Below are 26,320 nucleotides of genomic sequence, written 5' to 3' on the forward strand. Positions count from 1 at the left end.
CAGAAAAGTAATGTATCTATTGAGAAAAAAAATTCTTGAACAAAAAGTATCAGGCTTTGGAATAATGTCTTAAAAAATACAAGGGAATCTTCACTGCGTGAAAACCCATTAGCAGAACAGAAGACTAGACGACTTTAACAGGTCATTGCAAAAATACACTTTTCAGATCCAACCCTGTACTAGAATTTTCTATTGATCAGCATGAAATGAAACCTAAAGAAATTAAGGGCATCACAAACACATAAGGGAGAGTCATGAGGAACATGTCTAAATATTTGTATGGACTCCTTTGAGGCTCTGCTTGCCAGAAGAGTGCAGAGACACCTGAAGTCCTGGCAGGAGGTGCAGGGCTAGCCCAAGGACCCCACAACAAAGCTGAATTAACCAGATATTCTGTAGTTTCTTCAGGCAAATAAGGAACTTCCAGCTTTGGAATTTATTTTTTTTACAGTTGGAATTCCAATTTTTCATTGTTTTGCATCTTGAAAGTAAGAATTTCTCCAAGATTTGTTTCGTTCCCTGTCCTAGGTGGTTGCAGCCTTAAGAAACACAGTAAGTCCCACAGAGACATCAGAAGCAGCGGGTGGGAATCAGTCATGCAGTCCCTGCCTTCAGCACATCAGCTGACTAACAGTACCTGAACAACCAAGTTATCCAGTGCGGAGATTTATAGACTCTGTGTTATAGTTTAACTGTTGGCACAGCAAAATACGTTGCATTATCCACTTCATCTTCTGCAAAGACATGTTTCTGCAAAGGCAAAGAGATGCATTTACCTCTCGTCCATCTGCACAGCTCAACTGTTTGCAGCAACTACTGCTTGCCTTCAGACTTCTCTAATCACTAAGCAGAGAGAAAAGAATTCTTCTAATTGCTGAATGGTTTCAGTTTCCCAAAATAGTTGACCTTCTTCCTTTTTGAAGAAAAAACTTTCCCCTGCCTCTCTGCCTGCCTTCCCCCCACCTTCCTGCTGGCAGACATGAGAAGAAAGCTGTGTTTGTTTTCACGGCTAATGGGAGGCCGGGGCAGAGACAAGGCTGATCTCACAGTTTCCAGCTGTATAATTTGATTTCTTTACAACTGCACATATGCAGAACTCAGAAACTAAACTAGTCCAGTAAGAGCAATATGTGTAACAATCTCACAGCACAAAAAAAAAAAAAAAAAAAAGAAAGATCTGAGTGGCAACAGCACAGTTCTTGACATGAAAGCAAACACTCCAGCTAAGAGACGAGGGTTATTTGGGCCAAAACTGAACACTGCAGCTGAGCCCCTGCGTCCACATATAGGGAGACATCGGATTTTCAAGTGTTGAAGGTCCAGGATTTTATAGTGAAACTAGACAAAGCTAGGCATTTTTAGGTCACGTGAAACTGTCCCTATAGGGCTCAGGAAAATAACTTCAAGGCCCACTTAGAAAGAAGAGGAAAAACAAACGATCACTTTCAGAGATTAGAGGGGTTTTTCTACTTAGGTTTGTTTTTTTTTTTTTTATTTGGACAATGAGAAGAATGACAGAAATATATTTCAATGGGAATTCAAAATACATTGACAGGATTTTCAAAAGTGAACAGTTACTCTTTTAAAGTGACATTTATAAGAACCCTAAAAAGTGTCTGATCTTCTGCTGGAGAAACGCAAAACTTCTCCAAATGGAAGAACTAAAGTTTGAAGAGGAAACAGGTTAAATACATATCATTACTAGAATGTTTTTGACAGGATTGTCCAAAATGTTCAGATAATGGACATCCAAAAGTAAAAAGCTGACATGATACTCCCAGCCCTGGCATTAACTTCATTCTCTTTGCTGTCTTTATTAACTATATGTTCAAGGCAGAAGGATTAATTTATTTATTTGTATTTTATTTTAATGGAAATGCTTCCCTCGTGTACAGACTTTCAAACTGAGATTCACCAAGTAGCACATGCTTCTGGAAGACTGTAAAGTCCTTTCTTTTGCTCTCAGCCCAGTGGCTGGGAGCCTGTCTATCATGGGGCCCCAAAAAGCTCTGCCCAAGCCTGGAGACTCACTGGTGCAGACCTGGAAGCCCAGAGACCTCCTAGTTCCAAGAGAGGCTCCTAGGTCCTTAACTATGGCAGCCCCCAAGCAGACTGGCGCAAGGCAGGCTGTGTAGCAGACAATTAAAATGGTTTCCTTAAAAACAGCACATTTCCCCAGCAAGCCTTTTTTGCCTCTATTGGCAGATCAAAGCTGACACTACAGTACACTTTGTTTCATCCTGTTCCGCTTTTTAACAGAAGATGTTTTGTGGGGAAAGGCTCTGAACAACTCTAGCTGTAGTCTCACCTTAAAACCAACTTTTTTTGCTTTTATTTCAAGATCAGTGCCATGGAAAAGATCGCTTGTGAACAGCATTGTAACTACTGTGGTGAGCCCTACTGTTGCTCTGCATTTTATCCGGGAAACCTGAGTTTTGTTCTTGTTTCCTAGAGACTGCCTGGACAGAGTTGGTGTGTGGTCCAAAACCTACCGATGAGAAGGTTCAGAAGGCAGATATTAAGAGCTAGACCACTGCTGCAGACCTGTTGACCTTGATATTTCCAGCCCTGGCATCAACTTCTCTGGAGCCTTTATTCACCAAGCACTTCAAGTCAGTGGGAGCTGTTTCCACCCTTCCCTGGCATAGATGCTTGCAAATTAAATGACGATAGGAAGCACTTGCATTTCTTTCAAATCTCAGAAACCTTATTTTAATTTGAGTTTTGGAAAAGGCTTGGGAAGTACTAATTACTCCAGCTGGTTCATTCCAGGACAAGCACAGAGAGAAGAAAAACAACGCTCTTCACCTCTAGTTGCAAGAGAGCAAAGCACACCCAAAGCAGAAGCAAAGAGAAGCAGAGGTACACAGTAAACTGGTCTTGGATGTGCCTTAGCAAGAGGTTACAGTGCACGTCTCGCTTCCTCTCAGCCAGCCCCATTCGGGCACCATAAATAGAGCAACACAGGGTGACTCCAAATTAGGCCATTTGGAGGTAGCTTCTCCATAACTGCACACTAATTGGGAACTGATGTTACACAGCCACGTTTTCTCTGATGCTGTGCCCTCTTTAGGGCAAACCATAGGAGACCATTGCCAAAGGTGCCCATTCCTCCACTCCTTGCCAGCAGCGATTGCTTTTGGGCAACACAGCTCTCAATGAATTCTTTGTGCTTCCAGAGGTGCAACGTGGAGACAATCTAGGACAAACCTTGTGCTGCAAACGTTGACCAAACACATTATTAATTTCCACAGTTAGCTCAGAGACCCCTCAGAACTGGCGTGCCTGGGAGCAGGACAACTGAGGGACTTTTGCCCACAGAGCTGTGTCAGCCTTGTGTATATTACCAGAGTCATTCCAGTCGTACTCAGGTTAGTAACAAGGAACTTGTTATTTTTTCATAGTACAACAGACAGCTGGACAGATTGCAGCTACGAGACAATGCTTATGTTCATCACGTAATGCTGAACGTAAAAGAGTGCTATGACTTAATATGTGTTTGCTCTGTAACAAATGCTTGTCCTGCATAATATTCGAATCAAATGACTTCTGCTCTAAGTTCCTACTTGTAGATTTTCTAGTGTGATTCAGTAAATTATTTAGCCCCAAAACACTGCTGTCCTCCTAAGTATGCATTTGGCTTTCTCTTTGGATGTTTACAGTTGATAATTTTTAATTAAAGTTAATTGAACTGCAGAGTTCAATATGCTATAGTTATTTTAGAGTGTTATTCCATATATGGGATTTCAAGAAGATGACAAAAAAAAAAATAATCAGTTTATTTTGCTCACACTCCATCTATCCCAGTTTGGTCATATCTGAGAGTACTAAGGATCTTTAATGTAAGAGGTTTCACAGCTAACCTTTTCCTTAAACTTATCCCTCTTTTGGTCCAGTCCTCTACCTGATGATTGTGGTTTGCCACAATCATCCACCCTGACAGAAAGTGCCTTTATGAATACAAATGCCTGTGGACAACTTTTATTTGGCAGCTGTATAACATTATGCACTTATTATCCGTGAAAGAGTTCTACTTTCCTCAAACTGGAATTAAAGTGCATTAGGAAACCAAGAAAAATGTTGTTATTGCACATCACACTGGGTCAGATAGTTTTAGAAAATCCACAGAAGTAAAGGAGAAAACCATTTGCTTTTTTCCTGTACCATCAGTATCATCTGACTGACTGCTAATTGTACTGCTGAGGTTTTAAAGACCTCTATTCAGGTAAGTGCTGGCCAAAAAACCCCACTCTCATTCATCCAAGCACAAGTACTTTCAAGAGTAGCCTAGTAACACAGAAAAGACTTGAAAATCCTCAAAGTCCAGCCACCTATGGAGCGATCATGTGATGAAATGTCAAAGAATCACTTTTGTAAATGTTTAAAACAACTGCTACTGAGTGGTAAATACAAAATACTGTTTAATTGAAATTTTCAAAAATTCTTCCTGCTCTCAGTCATTATATGTCTGTCCCTCTGATGGAAATGGGAATTCTTTCAGTTTTCAAGCCTGTGCTCTCCTTTCACTGCCATGAGGACCTAATTCAGAGCTTTAAACTGTGTTCTGCAATGCATAATTAATCTGGCTTCATAGAGATCTGGACAAAAGACCCCATTCAATCTTCAGCTCCTTCCTCCTGAGATATTGTTATTTCTAAAAACTCCTGCCAGCTGGGCTGGAGGGAAATCTCAGCACTGTGGGAGAATGAACAAACTACAGGCCTCTGAGGGATTTGAAGTAACTATCTGACTAAATTGGATTAGAAAGTAAGGAAGGGGAGGGGAAGGAGAGCTTATTCTGAAGTCTACAAAAGCTCATAAAAAATTCTTAGAAGATTTTCATATGGTGAAGGGGAGAGAAATATGCAAATTTTTATAACAAAACAGAGAAGGAATTTTAAAACATGCATGAGCCAATACACAGGGATGTTTGAGGGGATTACTGCCGGTATTATTTCAGGAAAACTGTTGTGTCTGCCTTAGAGCTTTGAAATGGCATTTCTCTGCGAAATCTAGGCTGTCCTGCAGACCAAAATAGTCATACTTTCCTTCCAGGTATTTGATACAACTCCTGTTCGAACCTCTAATGTAGCCTAACCATAAGTTGCTTTAAATTTCCTCCTAAGCACATCACAATTGAAAGCCTCTGCCCAGAAGTATTTCAAAGGGCTATGGAAAAACAAATTCAGTCTTGTTAAGAGAGCCAGCACCCTGCTTTCATTCCCCGCACGCTCATTCTCCAAAGCGTGTCAGTGACGCTGCCCAGATCACCTGGACACCTCTCACACGTTTCACAGTATTTTTATTATATTACTCGGGAATATTGCCCCATTTACCACCCGATTTTTTGGAAGATGAGGTGGAAAAAGCTCACGGCCCCATTGGGAAAGTGGGTGGCTGAGGAAAAAGATGCTTTGGGCTCTCTGCCTCCTCTGCCCCACTCTGCCATCCCCCACTGATACGGACCTGCTGCTCGCAGGCTCCCCGCTCCTGCAGCACTGATGCTGTAGTTGAATGAGGTTACATGGGTGTAGCCCAGGACGAAACTTGGCTCCCTAGCTTCAGAAATATTTTTGGAAGCCAGATCTTCTAGCCACCCTAACCAACACTCCCCATATTCCAACAGGCAGCCCTTACGACAGCAACGACAAGTTTGTAGGTTTTACATTTTACAGAAAGAAATTATATAAATGCCTCGAGAAAGGCCAGCACACTCACTTAAAATCCTTCTGCTGACACCATCAGAAATTTAAAAAGCAAAAGTCTTAATAAGATCCCGATAATGGGACCAGCTTCCTCTCCTTCCCCCTGCCCATGCCTGCCCATTGTGGCAGTAAGGCTGTGCGGGAGGCTGAGCCACCCGGGCTGCTGCTCATGGGACACACTGCCAGGGTAAAGAGTTAAAAGCACTCACGCAATACACTGACTTCTCCATAGTCAAAAGGAACAAAAACATTCCCTAAAAGTTGATCTCCTTAGGACTCGCATGTTGTTACAGAGTGAAAACCAGGGTCGTATTCAGAGGTCTGGCATGCACTGAAGAGACCAGCATGCACAACGAAAAAATGCACCCTACTGGACAATGCATCTGTGTAAAGATGGGCACACAAAAATTACAAGCCATCAGAGCAATCCTAATCAAAGATCCTATTTGTGTTCTTTCATTGTCATCGTTTGCCACTTCTAGATCTATTATCACAGAAAAATTTTCTATAATCTGCTTTTGCCCTGCAGAGGAGGTACATGGAGGAGAGGGAGTAAGGTGGGGTGCAGGGGGGATGTTTAAAAAAAAAAAAAAGAGGAGAAAACAAAATTCAGCCAAATCTTTCAAATCAGCGGAGGTTTTTTTAAGAATATCACTTCATAAAGAAACACTTGCGTGTAGCTTAACAACAGCAGCAACAACAACAAAAGTACTGGTAGATCATATTCCAGACAAACAGAGAAACGTTTAAAACACGAACTTGTTACACAAAATCCATACAGCCCATTTCCAGTTCCTTTAATTCCTGGGGTGCAGGAAAAGCAAGCCAACACCACCACACTTTCCTTCCCAACCAACATAATGAGCCATTTGTGATAAGTGTTACACACAATCCAAGGTCGTTGGATGTTGTCAAATCCATGTTGAGGCATCACATCAAAAATCCTTACTTACAACAGTAATCTAACAACTCTGAATAACCCAGTGGCGTTTCTCAAAAGGGACAACTAAAGGTTTCACATCTGTGAAAGAGAAAACCCGGTGGAAGTAAAAATACAGTGTCACGACATTCAGCTAAACATATTCTGAGTAATGCTAACACATAAGTAAAAGAACTACCAAAATTAGCATTGACTTTTCTCAACTGAAGGTAAATCTCTACTGTCGTTCAGTGGATCTAATGATGCAGTAATAGCATTAGACATGTCCTCTCTATTGACAACACTTATTTCAAGGCATCCTACCCAAAACCGGCAGCAGAGACTGCAAGGAGTGAAGGACAGACAGTCCAATCCAAGGCAGCAAAAGTCAATGTTAAACCCCATCCCCACACTCTGGACTCTGCATTGCACTGCCGTAAGCATGAGACTGCACAGAGGATCTTCTGGCAGATGACACTTTCCCTACAGGCTGCTTAGACCCTGTACCCCACCATGGTCAGGATCTTTCCTAGCAATGCACAAGCAGCCCTCCTCATTTCCACCCTGACCCGTCTCCTCCAGCCCACCCATGGCGCTGACACTGCATGGGGAGCCTCATCCTGGCCATTGCGGGAGTCCTGCAGCACACCCAGGACAGGAGCAGAGCCAGAGAAACCATTACGGATGTGTAGGCAAAACACAAATCTGCTGCTTCAGGGAAGACAAAATAACTCATTCTCCCTGTGAGAATGACAGGAGCCTGGCAGTGGCATTGGGCAGCTGATGGAGGGAAGAAGAGTGGAGGCTGGCAAGGCTGCAGGTCAGGTTCCTGCTGAGGGGCTGAGGCTCGCTCCAGCTGCAAGGCAGAGAAAAGGGTGGGCCTGGAAGGAAAGCAGCAGAGATTGAGGTTTGCTGTTCCTACTGCTGTGTAAGCGGTGGAGAGGGCATGGAGCAGAGCTGTCTGCCTCCTGGGGAAGAAGTCCTTGCTCCCAGCTGTGCCGCTGCACACGGAGGGAGTGGGGCATAGATCAATCCTTTCATTCGTACATCTTCAAGAGTATTTCTCTCTTAGAGAAGAAAACCAAGGCATGACAAGAAGCAGGGTTTGTCCCATATCACAGAAAGGGCCAAAGAGGAACCTGAAGGTTTTGGACACAACTTCTCCATCCACATGCACTTGTGTAAACTTGGGAGGCTAAACAGACACCCTGCTGCTCACCCTGCACCTGGTCCTACTTGCTGCTCACCCTGCTCCCAGCCCTACCTGCTGCCCAGCCCAGTTTTAGCCCCACCGCTCACACTGCACCCATGGTCTGCCAGCTGACCCACACTGCAGTTGCTCCCTGACTTGCTCCACATTCATCTGCACATACATACTCAACTCAACAGCTGAAGCAGATCAGCCGAAAAAACACAACAGCGATCTGACTCACTTTGAATGACATGAGTGAAACGCCCCAGCCCAGCCCCATGGGGCCAGCGGTGCTGCAGGCACAGTGGCCACCTCCGCCATCCCCAGCCACGGCTGGCTATCCCAAGGGCTCTCATCCAGCCTTGTCTTCCCCTGCAGCCCTGACATTTTAAAATTTCATCCTACATAAACATGAGGGGAAGTTTCAACTTTGTTTTAACTCTGCATCAGCTGCCAGATTGAGAGTCCACAAAAATCTCTTAAAAGAGGATGAGTGAATATCAAAAGGGGAAGCAGGGCTCTTCAGCAATGACTTTGTCTGCTATGGGGCACTTCAGCTCCCCTCCTCAAAATCTACGGTCTGCCTCGTCTCATAGAAATAGGTCATTAACTTCCTTTTTCTTAATGCTTACTCCATGCTTTAAAAGTATACTCAAATAACTCTGACATTATTTAGTTCCTTGTTTTTCCCCCATCTTCCTCAAAACCTTGGGCTTCAGTTGACGGTAATCCCCAGGACAAAATAACAGTACGACTCAAAAGGGCCTAAGATCAAGGAAAAATTGAGGAATAAAATAAAGGTCAAATTTTCCTGTCACTTACTCTGATTATCATCTTGGATTTACACTGAAAAATTTTGAGATATTGGACCCTTGCATTCTCAAAAGGAGGCAGCAGTCCATCTTCAATATATCAGCCACAGAGATCTAAACAGCAAAGAGATTTCCATAGTGTGACACCCACAGCACAAAATTCAGGCACAGAAATACTCCAGAGCAGACCTGGTTATAGTCCCCAAGTCTGTCCTCAGGAGCACACTACTGAGCATGCACTCTGTGTAACCTCTCTTGTTTTCAGCTGTCTCCTTCATAAGTTACAAACTGCACTGTCCCACCTATATCATCTGGTCGTAATCGCCCTGTTGAAATGTAAAAGAAAAAAATAAAAATTTTGAGTGTAGAAAATGAAGTTAGTGTTTTCAAGAGGGTCTAAACCGGGCATCAAACCCCAAAATGTTGCTTAAATGGAATACAAAAATGAATATGAGGCTTCTCATTCAGCTATAACATTTAATTATGCCTAGGAAATAACTCAGGATAGCAATTGCTAACTTCAAAGTTCAACAAATCTTGCTGAAATCAGTGATATAGACAGTTATGCATTTTAAGCATAAAGAATAAAGCTCTACAGAAAGCAAAACAAGCAGACAGTGACTTAAATATAGCACTGGTTCAAATTTTGGGCAAAGGCGTCCTTAAAAATTAGTCATTTTTACAAGTGTATTCTTGTACAGTATTATAGTAATAGCAATTAGATCCAGAAGAAATATTTTGGCTTGTCAGCTTTAATAAAGATGACTTCACAGAGACTCTCAAGAGAGCAGAGACCGGAGTAGAGTCAGACGCACCACGCTGAGGTCAGGAGGTTTGCATTTGCTTGGCTCTATTAGTCTAGGCAGAACAGCCCAGAGTAGCATTGCTTCGTGCCCAGTCTAGGATGTCCCATGCAATCCATGCCACACCAAAACCAAAGTAAAACATAGTTTCACTTCTATTATCAGAAGTGCAGCTCTTTAGAAACTTTATAGGAAGCATTTTAAATGAAACAGGGAGAGGAGATGGAATCCAATGACGAGCTAACCTGTTTGATCAAACACTGAACAAAACATTAACAGCATCCAAATTCTTTTTTATCCCAGGCACATTCTTCAGATTATGTAAAGACATTACATATACTTATATCTCGGCATGGGTTATTGACACATCACAGCCCTAAAATGCAGGATAGACTTCTTCTGTTTATGCTGTAAAAATACTCTGTGGTCTTGCTTAATAACAGTTGTGAAGAGCACAAAAATAGTCGGGGGAAAGAGCTGGGAGCAGGATGTACTGTCTCCTGGCATACAGCTCAGTACACGTTCCACCAAACTGCAGCTCGGGGAGTTAATGGACGATGACAGACACACACGTGCTCTCCCTCCCACCCAGGTGGTATTTTTATTTCTAACTCCTCTTTCTCTGGGTTACAGGGAAGTTTGACAGAGCCACTGAGTGTCACATGTCATGCTTAGTAGCTGGCAGGCTCTGGCCTGAATTTTGCCCTCTGACCACAAAGTACAAAGCAGTTTAAAGCTTAGGTTGAAATTTTTGCTAAAGAGAGGTCATTACAGGTGAGGGACATGAGATTGGGAGCACGTAACGCATCCAAGCCTCAGTTCCTCCGACACAACACGTTTGGGGCAGTCTTGGCAGCAAACCCTTATCACTCTGGAAGACAAGAGGAAGGTCTGTGGGAGCCATGGGGGCACAGGTGTCTGGGCTTTGGTCGGCAGACACATCCCCTGCCCTGCCGCTATCCAGGCACCCTACAGTCACTACAGTCTTAGCAATCAGTTGGTTCAAAGACCACCTCAGTTAGAACATCCTTGCACAGGCTGCTCGATGCACTTATGCAAAGCACTGTATGAACCCATGGTTTAATGATCACAGCTACACAGGTGTCAACCTTTCTCCAAGCAATTCATTGCACCTCCTGCCACGGAGACAACGAAAATACTTGAAGAAAAGCTGTAATGTGAGTTGTGCCATTGTATGCTACTCCAGAGATGTAGAAATCGACTAAATGGCAACTTTAAAAATGTCTTTTTCTAGCAGATATTTGTTTTATTCAGCTAACGGGTTTTATTTCAAATGCTTATTTGTAATCAGTGCTAAAAGCATACATCTTCCCCATTTCAATCTGAGCTGAGGTACTAGCACTGCAAGAAACCCCACCAGAACAAAGGAATCACTATTTTGTCCTCTGGTACTATGAAGCCACAGTGTGAGTCTCCTCCCCTGTATACCAGGACCAGCTTCATGGATACCACACTCATGTAACTCAGACTGGAAAATAATTGGCTAACTACTAGTGGAAGGGAGGTGCCTGTGCTTTCTCTTCTCAGACATTTTAAGAAAAAACAAAACAAAACAAAACACAAAACAAAACAAAAAAAACATAAGTTTGGAAGGTTGTTGGGGTCAGAAAGTCATGTAATGAATGACACTTTAAAATAAAAAGCCATCTACATTATATTTTGAGTGCCTCAGTAGATTTAATTCGCTTTTCAAGCATCCTTAAAAAGTGAATTAAGAAATGGAGATTAGAGTTCAGTTGGCACAGGAAAAAACAAGAAAACAAAACAAAATCAACCACTCATCTGCTATTGAAACATGCAATCTAAACCTTTTTATGGTTTAAAAATAGAAACTATTTATAAGACAATGTGTGCTTTAAACAGCATACAAGAAACAAGTCAATAATTAAAAGTTTAAAATAAAGCTTTAAACTCAAGCATAGTTTTGCAACTGCAGTTATAGCCAGATTACAAAATTCCTTTCACACAATGCACATAGCATCCTTTGAGACTTAATGACATTCTGCAGCTGGGGTAGTATGAATCTGAGTTCTTTCTGTTCTGAGTTATTTAGTTCTGCAAGAAAATTCCCCATGGCAACTGGCCAAAGGGTCTTGTCTCCTTAGTGTGTGAAATGTGAAAAGATACAAACTTGACACCATATTTCATCCTCTCGCCTTCCCTTGTGTCTGCATTCCTAACTGTAAATTAAGGGGTGGCACTGACCATTCTGGGGTGGCAGGAGGCAGCTTATTCAGAAAGATAGGAAGAGATGGAAGAAAAAAAAACATTGCAATGCTTCAAGGCAGTTTGTGAAACTATAGTGAGATTCTTCTCATCCATAATCAAGACAAGCTGAAATTGTGCAACAGCTGATTCCCTTCTAAAAATGTGATGTTTATTCCTTTTATTGACCTTCTACAGATGTATTTATCATCTTAACAGAAATCAGTAGAAATTTGTCAATACTTGATAATGCATGTCCATACTTGTACTACTGTCCTTCTCATTTACGGTCTCTTTTCAGGAACGCAAGTTTTTTTCTGTGTGGAGGGTCCACGAAAACACAGAATACTTCTGCAGCACGCTCTGCCAAAGCTGATTATGAAAGAGGCAATTTGGAACACAGAGCCTCAAGCTGGACTTTAGAAAACAAGAGGCACCTGGGAAATGATATGCAACTCACAGAGACTCTAAATACGCTCTGGCAAAACCAAAATTCCCCTAAGGACCTCAGTCAGCCAAGGGTGAAGCAGTGACCTTGGACACATGTTTACCCTTCTTAGAGCTGATCTGCATAATGCATCTGCTATTTTAACTAAGGGATACCATCAGTGCACTCACTTCCTTTTGCATCCTGGTTTTCGCTCCAGTTCCTGAAAGCACAGTTATGTGTAGTACTGAGACCAATAAAACTTACTTAAAAGACATCCAGTTAGCAAGATACATTTTCCAAGAAAGCCTGAAAGACTCAAAAATATTGCTATCAATTTCTAAGCACACCCTGCAACGTGCCATAATTAGGGGTCTACGTCTAGCTATTGTGTGTCCCACACAATGTCTGGAGAAGTTCAGGGTTCATGCTGGCCTGGAAAGAATCCTATGATTCCTTTGGCATATGGGGTAGGGAGATCTTTCAATTTTATTTGTAGACGAAATCTGCCATGCTACCCAAAAGATATCAGTGCCGTGGGTGCAATAATGTTTTAATGAATTCACTTGAAATGAGGGTGTCTTATGTGAAATTTCAAGCAACAAGACTGAAACCAAAATTCTGACAGTCCAACCATGGTTTGCTGCTTGTTATTTTTGATTAAGAAACAAGCAAGATCAAAGACTTTTGCTCAGTCCTGTGTGTTCTCCATGGACTGCAGAGAGACCAACCATGGGTGAAGAGGACTCTTGCTGTCAAGGGGACCTTACAGCAGTAGCTGTGCTCACACTTCTGCTCCCCACAGGAGATAGGGTCTTGTTCTGACTGGCTACAGGGGAGAGGCATTCTAGGGCAGGGGAACTGAGCTGGGCAAGTACAACGCACGTCCACTGATCCCAACCTGCAACACACTTCCTGAGGATCATGCTAGCCCAAGCAAGTGAGAACAGATTAGTCTGTACAAAAATCATGCGAGAAAAACTATCAGTGTAACCAGCTTTAGTCAAAATGTTTGCAAAGCTTAGTGATGGATTTCTCGTTTAAATAAATGGAAAATGAGGCTGGAAGTTTTGAAGAGAAACCCAGGAAGCTGTTACTAACAGAAGGAATCAACAGGCCAAATTCTGAAGATTCTCCTCTGCCTGTGCTAAGGGCTGCTGCAGAAAATCTCCCATTAACATCTGTGTGACAACCACTGCTTCTTTGAGATGTAGCAGTCGAACATGAATGTGATTAAGCCTGGTTGGCCTGGGTTTATGATAGAAACAGAAATGCAAATGTCAAATAGTGAATGGCAAATTAGAGCTCCCCGGTTATTTTTATTCTTTCAGTAGTTCTCTGCAAAACACAAAAACAAGTGATGTAAGCATTTGAACAGGCTCAAACTGTAGATCCTTTTGGTACTGCCAGAGAAGAGCTAGTTACAGACATATAGTCCCTTAGACTTCTAGGAGGACACTGCTGAAGTAACTGCTCACTAGTGAGAAGAAGGGTTAACAATCAGCTGTCAAACGAAAGGAAGAGATTTCAAGACTGTTCAGAGAAGAGAGGAAGCTTTAAGCGCAGTTTCATTCTTGAGAGGGAATGAAAGCAGGTGAAGGAGAGGGCTTTTATAGCACCTTACGAAATACGTGACGAGGAGGAAGAGGGGAAAAATAATTTTCTCGTCTCTCTGAGAAGCCAAGTGACAATGCAAAGGGCTGAGATCCTAGGAACAGTATGAAAGAGGACTTTTGGTACAGGGTATCTGCAGCTCTACCTTGCCCCACACAGCAGTGTGGCAAAAGTTGCCACACACTGTTTTGGTGTTGCCAGCAGCGCATTAAGGGTGTGCCACAAAAGTTGTTTATTCTGAGGGAAGAGGAAGGACTGCTGCGTTTTGTGTAGCCTGGTAAACACACTGAGCAGAGAGATGGTTATCCAGCATCCCCTCTTAGACTTACTCAGGCAGCAAAGGCAAGGATCCAGCAGTGAACACAAGCCCCCAGCTCACAGACAGAAGCTGGACAGACTGGGCTGTCCATAGCCACCCCCCTCCAGTCGCAACAGTGCCAGCTGCGGAGGCTACAGGCTCTAACCCAGCACCAGTTACTCATCACTGCCCTTCTGCCAAGGGTTATTGCCTCCTCGGATCTGCTGGATGAGCTGCTTCACTGGTCATCCCTAGTCTCTTTCATTCAAAAGCCCAGATAATTTAAGAAATTTAAATGTTGGTCTGTGCCAACGCAGCTCATTTTGACTGAAAAAGGTAATTGGGAATTGTATCAAGAGAAACACAACTGGCAACACAGAGAAGTTTGTAGCCTTCAGTAGGGGTTAGTCTCTGCATTTGGTGCAGAGATATTAAATCTCTTCAGCCGTTTCAGTTGCTGCCGTGAAAGGACTTGTGCATCTCCAGCCACAGGGTCTATTTTAACAAACATCATGTAGCTGCCTTCACTCCAGAACTGTACATCAGCTGAAAGCCAGCAGAGCACTATATAACTGCTGTTGGCTCTGAAACATTTCCAACACAGACCCTCCTGTTTCCCTGGCTGGGAAAAGAGAGAGAGAGAGATTGTAGTAGTTACTCCACCACTTTACACCTGAGAAGGTCTTAACTGGCCAACTGGGACCTGATTCTGCTACTTCACAATAGCAAACATGTCATAAGAGAGTAAAAAGGACCTGCTTGGAGGCTGGGGGAGAAAAGCAGAGGGGTACATAAGCAGAGGAGTCCTGTGTCAGGGTCTGAGCAGCATCTCTTGAAGGAACAGCATAGTGTAACATTTCAGCAAAGGACAGGCTTACAGCAATTTATGTGATCTCACACACTGCAATAATAAAAGAAGATTTTGAAAGAAATAAAGAAAGAAAGAAAAGACAAAATTATGGACAAATTGTTCATCAGCTCTGAAACAAGAATTCGGCAATATTAAGTCAGCTCTTCCATATAATTTCAAAATAGATGGTTTTGGTTTACTTTCCTCTTTTCAAAGATTTTTTTTCCCTTCTCCTCAAGCACCATTACCCAAGTTCACATAAGAGGTCAAAAAGAGCTAACAAAGGGAAAAAAAAACCACAAAAATTAGCTAAGGTTCAAAAGGCAGTTACTGCATTAGAACATGATTTTGGCTTTCTGTTAAAGGGACCTGCTTTTACACAAATCCTAAGATGCCACAGGTTGGCACTACTACATTCATGTCAGGAGATCCGCTCTGATTCACAGCACGTGGAGATCTGGTCCAACTGCTCTTAAGCTCAGGCTCTGTGGGACATGTGTCTGTAGTGCTGAGATGAATCAGATACATTCTTTTTAAATACTGAGCTTTTGAGAAAATTGATCGGTAGTCAGCTTTTTCAAAATAGCTTTCATGTTTTACAGAGCTCACTGTTTGAGAAGGGGGGGCTGTTGTTTTTTGATTTTGTTTTCTAATACAGTGAATTTTCTAAAGGAGTTGGCACTTGGAGGGTAGGTGACATGAGCTTACTGAAAAGCACACCCTGTAAATGCAGAGTCTGAAGTACCAGGTACCATAGCAAGTGTTCTCAAATTTACTTAATACACAGGTTCATCTTTCTCCTTCATGTTACAAAGGGCTTTGAAAATACCGTGAGGCAGCTGTGATTCTACAACTGACTTAACCCAACTCAATGTACTAAATACGTGCTAGTTGTCCCAGTGACTTATACACAAATAAGATTTTGCCCTGCCTATATTCACAACGCTGACTTGAACAGCCCATGGGCCATCCTCCCAGTGCATATTTCTGTTCCCATGCTTCACTCCCATTCCCCACTTCAGTCCATCCTTTGATTTCCTGTTCCTAACAGCCTGTGTTTCACATTCACTCCCGTACTGAGAGATACATGATGATGGAGGACAAAGCTGTTAATGGTCTCCAGAACAGGGAAGCCACTCTCCTTTTCCAGGTAAGGCAGGAAAGTGCTGTTCCAGAGCAATGAATACTCAAATTTAAAGCAAACTCTTACAACTCCACAATGGCAGCTGTCAGGTGTCTGCAACCTGGGAAAATCAGGCCACAGGGCAGGACTCTTGAGAGTACTTTCATTTCAAAGGGGATGAAGCACTGAAACCCCCACACCTGCTCACTGAGGTGAGCCCAGCCCCTTAAGGTGTCCCTTGATGGGCATGTCTTTCAATAACTACACTCAAGCTCCCCACAATTTTGCACTCAGATCCTGTGACCTTAGCATGAGTTAAGCCCATCTAGACAAATCAAGTGTGAGCAACCCCTTCTTTTGACCTCCATGCCTAACAGATTCAACAACGGTAAAAAGCTAAAGGTCCTTTGAGAAGCTTTCATTTCCATTCATTAACCACACTAGTATCTTACTGAATAAGGACTCTTGCCTTCATTATACTTCATTTTTAAATTATAAGAAAAGGAACAAACCTCAGGTGTGACATATTCTTTACCCTAGTCTTTTGATCCTAGGGAACAGAAGGAGGAATCATTTTCAGTCTTGTTGATACTATCAGTTGGCATTTATACCATTAACATCCATATTATTATCCATGAACTTGGCACCTCAGCAACTCATCCCAGCTGAGCAAGCCGTCAAATCAGAGCTGAGACTCCTAGCAACATCCCACCAAAGAGCTCTCAGATGGGAGAAACTTACAGAGATGCAAAAGAAGGAAATCAATGGCACTCTCCTAGGTTGCCCTTGAGAAATGCACTGGAGTTTAGGCATTCCCCCACTCCATCTGTCCCTTGATGGACTTTTTTCAATCTGCCAAATTTTACCCTTAGAAGGACATTATTATTGATAGTAGATCTCAAGCAACATCAAGTTGCTGAAAAATCAGAAGAGATGTCTGTCTGCAGAGTGAGAGCTCCCTTTCTCACCTTTCGCAGTAGTCTAGTAGTCTAAAACTGCACTCAACTGTAGTAGGATTTCAAAGTATTTCGATTCCCGTTCCTACATGCAGCACAGGAGTGCCTATAGAGCCAAAATCATTTGGGCCAAACCACTGAGAGTTTTCTTCTTTATTAATACACACTTGACCACATACTGCTGGGCAAGGCATGTAGTCAGCATTGCTTGTATCAGCTTACTGAAAAGACCACAGCCTTGTAAACTGTGAAGTTTCTTCTCACACAGAATTGGGAAGGAAAGGAACTTCTGCTGATGTTGTGCTGAATAGAATTTTCTTTCTCCCAAAAAAGGAAGTCTCCTCATAATAGTAACATTGTTGGATGAATTTAGTACCGACCTCATCAAGGCACTTGCTTTTCCTTTTTATGTTATTTGTATCTTTCACCACAATCATGTTAGCAGTTGAGCAAACATCATTCCAGCTTTGAGGGAGCAGGTTAAAAATATTGTCTCCTGATCAAAAAAGTGTTCTGCTCATTTGGAATAATTCTATGCTACAGCTCTCCAGCACTTCATACCCACCAATCTCAAAGCACTTCTCAGAATGAGAGCATATGCAAGTTCACAACTTTCCTTCTGAATAGATAACCAATTTTAGAGATAAGGGAGCATCTAGAATTATTGTCAAAACCAGGAGCCTAGAGTTAGACTTCTAAGCTTATTGTTTGCTTTTCCTGTGACAGAAAACTTCCATCATCCATTTTCAAAAATGGATATTCAATATCTCTGAATTTCAGCACTTCTTTTTGGGTATTAAAGTTTAGTTTGAAAATATTGACACTCATATCTTTTTCAGATTAACGCAAAGTCTTCCAGCTAAATTAAAAGATAATTTAGCTACAAGTTCTTTATTTAGGCATAGTTTCTCCTAAGTATTTATTCAAGTTTACAGATATACATGTAGTGGTTTGCACACATAAGATGGCGACCAACTATCACTCTGTACAACTGAATGTTTGACAAGAAGTATAAAAAGAAAGATTCCCCCACAAGAAGGAGCATGATCCACAGTCATACACACTTGTGCACAGACATTTTTTAGGAGAGGGACCAAGAACAATGGTAACTACCTCCATTGCTCCACTCATCCAGTCAATCCCAAAGATTGTTCTCCCTACAAAGCCCTTTACTGAAGTTAATAAATTTCTGAGACTTAAGAGAAAATACAGCATAACATCCTCATTCTGGGGATGTTCTTATTCTGGATGAAAGGGGAGTTTCATCTAAAGTCTATCTTAAATTTCCCTTACAAGAGAAGACTTCAGATGACTTAGCAAAATTCTGCTTCAGGTATCAGAGTAGCAACAGCACTCTTACAATACCAATCCCACAAATGATAAATATTAGCTTAGTCTATAAACCCAACATTTCATTTTATTATTCCAGTACAAACTGTTCCAGTTTGACTGCTTCCTGAACTTCAGGGCTTGGAAGAAGAGCTGAAAAACAGCCTGAGCATATGCAATATACTTCATTTGCCTCATAAACACTGTGCTTCTAGACATTAGCTGAGTTGTGTTTGAATACAACACTCTGGTAAGCAAATACGATGCAACATTCCCATATACAATATTCACTCTGGCAGTAATATTAAAACACATATCTCCTAGCACCAGGAGAAGGCAGAGCTATATCCCATGCCAGATTGGCTGGACAGAGAAGTTTAACACTGTATTGGTGGACATATCTGGATCTAGGATTTAGCCCGATGTATAAGACGATTCTAGTGGGAAAATGAACACGAAAGGGAGACAGTTAGTTTGCAGAAATGCAATTTAAATGTCTCCCAAGCCCACAGCATCTTCTGAATCAGGTTTTGGCATGAGCCGGTATCCACAGCAAATAGAACAACTTAGTATTTTTTTTCACATGATAAAGATAAGAAATTGCTGTCTTCAGAGGAGCATTCATTGCCCTTTGGAAGATCACCAGGATGGCCAGGAACTGCCAAATTTAGTGGAAAAGCTCAGCGTTCCAACACGATCCTACAATAATGCAGCTCTATACTTGCCATCTACAAGGAGTCCATGTCTAAATGCATCAATCCACTGTACTCTTGTGAGCACGAGCAACAGTTTTCCGATGTCTGTTTGTTTAAATGCTAGATTATATAAATAAAAAAATCCAAGGCTCATACTTGTTTTCTGCTTTCTAACGGAAACTCAAATAATTTGCAATCTTAATTAGTACACAAGAGTACAGTAAAGTACAAGGAAATAAAAGTTCCAGTATAACAAAAGCAGGATGTGTTTAAAATATAAACAACTTGATTCAGTAAGCATGCAACGGATTGAGGCCTGTTTGTCACCAGATCTCCCCCAAACTTCCCCCTGGAGTGAAACTCAAGAAGCAGGCATGGACGAAAGCATGTCAGGACTTGGTGGGGAAGCCAATACAAGAATAGCTGCGGTAGTAACAGTGTTCCACATTCATGAAGATCTTGGGTTACCAAGATAAATTCAGCTACCAGACTCACCCTTGTGCATTCTTAACCCCTTCACTGCAGGATGCCTCCATATGAGGTGATGCGGGGGTGTGGAGAGGGAATGCTAGGAAACTTCAGGAAGGGATATTTCTTCTGGCTGACAGTGATATATACACTACCACTCAGATTTAATATTTTCAGAAATTTTAGAAGTCTTATTTAAGAGGTAATAGATATCACTGTGGTTATAAAGCCTTTTGCCATTAAACCATACTGATGCAATTAAGACAACTATTTTCCTCAAATATTCAGGCATAAGACCTGCTCATCCCAGTCTCCCAAAATGCAAAATTAAAATAATAATTTAAAAAATGCTTAATTATACTGCTTCCAGGTCAGTTTTTGAAAGTTTTCACTTCCTTCAGCCAATAAATCTGAGGTAATGGCTTTCTTTTCCGGTTTCTAGATGCTAGACTAGCTGCAGTGATAACAGACAGGCAGCTATGATTTTCTTATCTTTCTGAATCATAATATTACAAATCTATTATTTCAGGTTTTCCAGTTCCACTGGAACCTCTAATCTTCCTTTTCAACAATATATTTGTGCAAACAATACTGAGGAAAGAACATTCCCTTGCCAACACATCTCATTGAATTTCTTATTTTAAAAAGGTAGGAAATAAGCCCTTTTAATAAATGCTTCACTGCGTGCATTTAACTGTGTTTAAAGAACTTTCTTTTTGTACTTATTGTGCAAGAAGCAGACACAGTGTAACATTTGAAAAAAGCCTTGGATTTTTTTTTTCTCCTGAAATGATCACCAAGAAGTAGAGGAATATTGCAACAAAGGATACTGATATGATAGTCGAGTTCAAAACCTCATAAAGGGTAAAATTTCAGCTATTTTTCTATCAAAATTCAGAGGCTTGCTCCGTTCTTGCTCTGCTGGAATTTTGTTTTGTGATCACTCTGTCAGCGTCAATGCCTCATCTATAACATGGCGATCCATAAATAGTCCCCTCCATGGAAAGAAAACTATAGGAATAAAGCCACGAATTTTGGGGTAAGTGATCAACACACATTGAAAAGGGGCATGTAAGATTCAAGACAGTAAAACTCACGGTAAGTACGGAGACTTGTGGTCCACTGAGTAGAATACAGAATTAAGAGTCAGGTTTATGCCGGATAACTTGCAAGAACAGAGAGCATCGAAAGCTCTTTTTGTCTGAACTTGTAGCTTCTTAGCAAAAGGATGGGTGTTGGTGCATCGTTCTCTTTCCAAACAGCTTTTCTAAGGCTGCAGAGGGAAAAGCTCTGCTAATAGACTGAAAGCAACCCTATGTACTTGAGCTGGGAAGGCCAGCTCAATCCTAGCAGCAGTCAGTCCTTCCTCACTCCAATCCAAGCACTCAGGTTGAATCCCACTCTGAACTCTTCAACCCTTCTCCAGCACGCTTCCCCTCTAAATATAAACTTCACTGCTGACATGATTGCAGTTGGCATTAATCTTTTCAGATGTTTTCCATGTTGTCCTTGGTTTTGTTTACTATGTTAAATCAGGGGAAATTCTGATTTAAGCAGCAAAGAAATAGAAAAAACATGTGTAGATGAAAAGAAAAAAAAGATAAAAAAAACATAGGAACAAACGGTGGGTGTAGGGAGGCAGGAAAAGAGATTCATAGAAAGCAAGTGATCTGATCAGCCCGAAGTAAGCTGAGCTAGTAATACTAATCTGAAACAATAAATATCCTCCAAGTGTTAGAACCTCTTTCACCTGTAATTGTAATAGAAACAGAACTGTACACTGCAAGCAAGCATCTTTGCACCAGAGATCTTTGAACTCCATTAAACATTAACAAACTATTCAGAGCTGAAGTTCCCCCGGTATTCAAGCAGCTGGAGAAAGACGTTACAGGAGAAAAATTGCAGACAGCAATTGTGTCCAGTTTGTATCATTCAGTGGAGGTATGTGAACTTCAGATCAAGTTTGTGTACACAAGTGTGGGACTACATATAAATTTCAAAATCACAAGTCTTTTTTAAAAATTCACAGCAAATTGCAAAGCTAGTATGAATAAATGCAGGGAAGCATTATGTGCTCTAACAGAGGAACTTTATCTCATGTTTGTAGATCTCTAGCTTCTTCATGAAAATGCGAGTAAAATGACAGCAATAAAAGTCTGCTTCTTTCTCTGTTGCAGAGTAGTGAATGCTGCCACAGTATGCAGACAATCCAAGTGTGGTACAAGAATCACACAGACTTCTTGTGTGTCAATTCCAATTTTTCCATTGCAATGAAAATGGTGAAAGGTTTAGTGTAAGCTGTGGAGGTGACGCAGTGGAAGCAGGGTTCAGAGTTCTGAGACAAAGAAAGGGAAGGCGGGGAAGATATGCTAAAAAAATTTTTTAAAAATGTAAAAAATTACAATATTAGCTGAACAGCAAACAGACCAAGCAAAGCCTGAAAAATCCCAAAGCCTTGTTTTTCCGATACTACTAGCTGTCACTAACTGCAGCCTTTCCAAGAGAACAAGGCTCTGTACTTGAAGCAAAGGTTAAGAGACTATATTGCTTGCAGTGACATCCTCTGCATGTTACAGTTTCTTCCATGCCTGCATGGCCAAGCTGGAGGACAGATGGACAAAAAGGCATAATCAGGTTCTCATTAAACAGCTACAGCCCAAGTATGTACATGCTCTACATGTATCTAGGTAGCACACGGTTGCCTGCTGTGCTTTTCTCCATGACTACCAATGAACAAGATTTTCCATTAATGTTTCACATAATTTTCTTACATCTAACCCTTATCTTCACACTGCACGCCATTTAATTCACCTAAACACTTGCATAGACATACGGGGAGTGAGGAGGTGGAGGGGGTTGTTGCTGTTTGATGAACCAGTGTACAGTGTCAAATGTTTGGGTAGAAGCTTGTGTACAAAATCACGTATCCATACAGAGTTGTAACAAGCATAAATGTATGTATTTGTATGGTTTTATCTATTTGTTGCACGCTCTAAAGTAACTTTAAACCTGTAGCTTCGTCACTGTGATGCCTTCTGTTTTACTTTCATCAGACGGATGTTCATCTCAAAGACTATCCATATTCACATGAAAGACTGTGGACAGAGAAAGGTCATTTAGGTGTGAGGAAAAGGGGGGAAGAGGGATGAGGTAACAAAATAATACTAGCAAAACAACAGTATTTGGTTGTTATGCATTAGAAAACAAGAATAACGTCCGTAAGTTTGTAAAGGACCTCCCCCTGTGAGCTTCGTTTTGCTCCCAGTCCAAATGGCCTCGTTTCTGCCTCTGGGAGCACAGGGATAACCAACAAAATCCCCAATGAAGGCTACTGTGCACGGGCTTGAATGGATGAGAACTCTTTAATACATTTAAGTGTTATAATATTATGTTTGTTATAAATAAAAAGAATAGGGCCATTCTGTATCTAAATAAGTCTCTAAATACTATGCTTCAGGAGACAAACTGATTCCCGTCAACAGTCCAAGTCTAATTTATACCCTCTACACTGCATTGTGCAATGAAGAGTTGCTCATAAAGAGTTTTTCTTGCTGGGAAGCACTGGATATTCATTGCTCACTGGGTACTAGGACACAAACAGCCAGATTTGGAGAATCACAGCTCCTGTGTTTTTATGATATATCCTTAGCTAGCAAGGGATAAAATAATTCAGAGACTAATGCACTATGAACTGTCCTGCTAGATAAATAGTACTTCACCAGTAATTTCAGTTAAGTGTTTTACAAGGGCCAGACAGTAATCTCAGCCTCCCAGCATATCACTCTGCACAAGGTTACTCCCTTACCGCAGCAGGACCCATAAAAGAAAACTGTCTGCACCTTACCCACTTCATTGCGAACGCCTGTGTTTCGCTGTGAATGCATCACTTCCACTGGAAATCTAAGCTAACAGATCAGACGATGCCTGGAAGTCACTAAGGGCACACGCTGCTTTCTTCAAACCCTGTTGAATGGGGAGAGCCTTTGACAGAGCACAGGGCAAGAACAGCCGCAGCTTCTGCAGCTTCGGGACTGCTGCAAACTTTGCTGCTCTGTTTTCTGTTCAAAGCTATGTGACTGGGGTTGCAAACTAGCACCAACAAGAACTCCTAATTTGCCTCTAATAACACATAGGCAAAGGTATCTCAGCTCAATAAATCAAAATTACCAACTCATGCACTAGCTTACAAGTACTCGTTTTTGAGCTTATGGAGGGAGGGAAGGTGGGGGGGAAGGTGCAGGATTTCCCATAGGCTGTTCATATGCATAAGCAATTAATTTTTCTTAACTGGCTGAAAAAGGAACTGAAATGGAGCAGAAAACAAAAATCATTTTCCAATGGAAAAAAAAAAAGCAGGAACGACCTAGACCTTGCATATTACGTACACTGTACAACTGGGGAATTTGAGGTAGAACTCTTGATAATTATTGCTGGTGGCAGAAGTTCGATTAGCACTGGTCAGAGCTGGCAGGGTTCCTGCACGGAGGGCAGATTTCTGCGAACTGAAAAGCATGGCACTAAACACTCCAAGTGTGCCATAAGGGGGTGGAAGGGTTCTGTGTAATTACACTTCTTGCCAATCTACAAAAACAACAGCCACCCACTACTCCAGCCCAAATATAAAATCTGGCAGAAGGGGACTAGACTTTCACACTAATCAGCTGGCCTTCTGTTTCAAATGACACATGCTTGTAAAGAAACAAACAAAAGTACATTTGGGTTTTCAGATTATGCCAAGAAGAAAAAGGAGACTTTTTCATGCTTTGGCTAAAATCTTAATATGCAAAGCATCAGTCGAACTCTAATTGCCCAAATTACTAAAAATGCCTTGCAAAATTACAGCAAACACTCTACCTAATGGCTAACATGAAGATATTAAACTGCAAATCCATGACAACTCTGCTATGGCATTAACATAGGAGGCTTGAGAAAAATGAAAAATGAGATCATTCCAGAGGGCAGACAGGAAAACGCACAGCTTTCTTGCATTGCCTACATGTTTGCAATGAAAACCACACAAAATTTGCCTGAGTTCAGGTTTCATCGCAAACGTGAAACTTAGCTCAAGGGAAAATCTGCTAATGTTTGCATAACTATTCAGTCAACTGGGGCCCAACCTCAAGCAGAGCTTTGTGATCTAAAGAGCCATGAGAAATGTGCAGTTTCACGTCACAACTAGGTGAAACGGGGAAAAATTTGACAGTTTCATTTTGAATTGTGAAGACATTTTAAATGAAACTTCAGAGGCAAATGCAATAACAACACAGATTTCACGAGCACAAGTGAAGGCTGAGGGCAATACGCTGTGTAAAATAATAACAATACTGATCTAAAAGAAGGTTTGATCTTGTTCTAACAAGCCCTGTCAGAGTAAAATCTGTTCTCACCCTCACCTGGGGGATGGGGGGCACTCTTGGTTCCATGCTGTAAGTGGGAAGTTGAGGCACAGTGGTTACATGTGAGCAATAAAGCTTGACTGTGAACTCAATTTCCCATCTAAACATCCTTCCTCTCATTCATATTTACTTCTGCATGCAAAGCCAATCACACACAATCATCTGCTTCAAGCGGTCCATTAACTCCAAAGCCAGAGTCCCACCAGTCTCACTTTGCACATACTCTGAGCGTATCATTCAGGTAGGTTCCACATGCAGTTACCCATTTGGATCTCCTTACATCTTCCTATCAACATCTGGTGCCATCTATTTTCATGCACTACTTTCTAAAGCAGTTTGCATCCATGTGCTGCTTCGGCCTTATTGAGTCATTCTGGGCTTTGACATCACTGCAGTTGAATTCAGCCTTCCGGGGATCTTCAATGATGGAAACGCTATTTTGTAGGCCAATATGATTGCCCATTAGTTGGCAATCCCATAGCTGCCCAAAAATTGTATGTTGCTGTATTGAGTATGTCCCTTTATATAGAGTCACTAAAACACCCTCTCACACCCCGCAAGACCAGAAGCTCTCCTGTAAGTGAAGAGAATATTAACAGTAAAATATATCTTTTGTTATATCAAAATAGGATTTTACACTGAGATAAGTAACAGAGAAGAAGCGTGGCTTATTTTTATCTCAGTATGCATAATTACAGTCAGACGTATAAACTGTCATCACACTGCTGGGGAAGAGGGGAAGAATAGAAGGGGATTTTTTTTGGCAGAGGGAAAAGAATGATTTTCTGGTTTGCTTTGGTTTTACAGTGGGCTAGTTATCTCAAGATCAATATTCTTATGTGAGAAAAAAAAAAATTCCCCATTTTATGGTGAAAATATAGCTTTTATCCTCCACCATACGAAGGTAATGGTGGAAACACTAAGTCACTGTCTTTTGAGAGTAACTTATTCCTGGAATAGAATAGCCTCTACCAGCCAGATTACATTTAAAAGCGAACAATGTTAGAAAATCCCCATGACAAGGACTATTTAGAAAATTACACAGCTAAGAAATATTTTCTGACTCATTTTGGTCCCCAAGATAACAACACGTTAAAAGGTTGAGTTCCCCAAATGAAAAGATCACTTGACCCAGCTAATAAGATGCACAAGAGTTGCTTCTGATGGTATTGCAAGGTCTAAGCCATGTAGGAACAGGAACAATATTTTTCAGAAACATTTTGGAAAACCAGAGCAATAGCCACATTGCAGCTCAAAACATCTGAGGTTGCACCAGCTCAAAGCGGGACCTCCACACAGCCCAGCTCCACCGATTTACACCCAAAGACCCGCACAGCTGCGTCTGTACAGCAATTTAGCAGGTCCTGCGTCATTCGCTATAGCACCACACTAATCCAGCTACAAGTTTTCCATTTCCAGCACCTTCTCTGCTAACTCAGACATCTTTTTGCCACCTCCTTTTGCATGGTGTAGACATGTTCTTTGCACCCAGAAGTATAAATCAGCT

General features: G+C 41.6%; 1 long non-coding RNA gene across 1 annotated transcript in view; it reads right to left on the minus strand.

Moving 5' to 3' along the window:
• Window positions 1-20,790, minus strand: part of LOC137665964 (uncharacterized) — a 47,817-nt gene extending 27,027 nt beyond the window's left edge. Inside the window, exon 1 of the long non-coding RNA XR_011048568.1 lies at window positions 20,515-20,790. This is a non-coding gene — a long non-coding RNA (uncharacterized lncRNA). The remainder of the gene's footprint in view (window positions 1-20,514) is intronic.
• Window positions 20,791-26,320: the final 5,530 nt, after the last annotated feature.

Source organism: Nyctibius grandis, chromosome 1 (genome assembly GCF_013368605.1).
Source record: "Nyctibius grandis isolate bNycGra1 chromosome 1, bNycGra1.pri, whole genome shotgun sequence".
Taxonomy (NCBI): domain Eukaryota; kingdom Metazoa; phylum Chordata; class Aves; order Nyctibiiformes; family Nyctibiidae; genus Nyctibius; species Nyctibius grandis.